This window comes from Solanum pennellii, chromosome 9 (assembly GCF_001406875.1).
Source record: "Solanum pennellii chromosome 9, SPENNV200".
Lineage (NCBI taxonomy): Eukaryota > Viridiplantae > Streptophyta > Magnoliopsida > Solanales > Solanaceae > Solanum > Solanum pennellii.
In genome coordinates this window covers 25,006,538-25,007,658 of record NC_028645.1, presented here as the reverse complement: position 1 = coordinate 25,007,658, position 1,121 = coordinate 25,006,538, and positions in this window count along the sequence as shown.

Below are 1,121 nucleotides of genomic sequence, written 5' to 3'. Positions count from 1 at the left end.
TGCTTAGGGTACCTTTAGTTCTGTCACTGTCATTCAGAACGAGACCCCGACGACGGACCGTCGCAACCACGACGGACCGTCGTAGGGTCCATTGCACAAGCCCTAGCACCCCTGTCCTACCGGACACATGTGACGGACCGTCGTCTTTACGACGGTCCGTCCTGCACAACCGTCCCGGTTGTCAGAGACCCTGTTTCTAAGGGTCTCTCACTTTTTCTAAGTGTCCAACGACGGACACCTACGACGGACCGTCGTACCCACGACGGTCCGTCCAGCACGACCGTCATGATGGTCAGAGACACCTCTGCTAAGGGTCTCTAATATTTTTCTAAGTGTCCTACGATGGACACCTATGACGGACCGTCGTACCCCCGACGGTCCGTCCTGCACGACCGTCATGATAGTCAGAGACCCCTCTGCTAAGGGTCTCCAATACTTTTCTAAGTGTCCTACGACGGACACCTACGACGGACCGTCATACCCTCGACGGTCCGTCCTGCATATACTGTCATGCTGGTCAGAGACTCTCCTTCAGGGTTCTCTATTTATGCAGAGTCCAAGTACAACACGACGGACCTCACGACGGTCCGTCATAGTCACGACGAGCCGTCACCAGGCCCGTCGTGTGTCACTGTTTCTACAGCAGTTACATATTATTTTCACTGTTTTATTGCTTATGGGTTCGCCTGTCTTGTTTGCCACTACTCGTACTAATTGTGATCTTTTGCAGGTACTATCTACTATGGCACCCAAGAAGACCGAACCTACGCACGCGGGCAATCAAAGTTTGTTGCCCCATCTGCACGCTTGATCATCGGCTCTGATGATGAGCGGGACCCTGAGTACGTGCCCCCAGGCACTTCCGCCCCTTCCCGCGCTGCACGTGCTTCCAGAGCCACACCCAAAAAGGTGGCGACCGGCGTAGTCACTGCCTCCCAGTCTGATCAGGAGTGCACACTGACCGGCACACCCTCTGGGTCAGCCACGAATGAGGAAGGAGCGTCTGTCTCCTTAGGAGTATCCTGGTCCGAGGAAGCTTCTGGTTCTGCAGAGGTTCCCGCACCTGACACTGCTGCAGCATCGGCCTCGTCTGATGAGGCTGACAGTTCAGACTCTACATC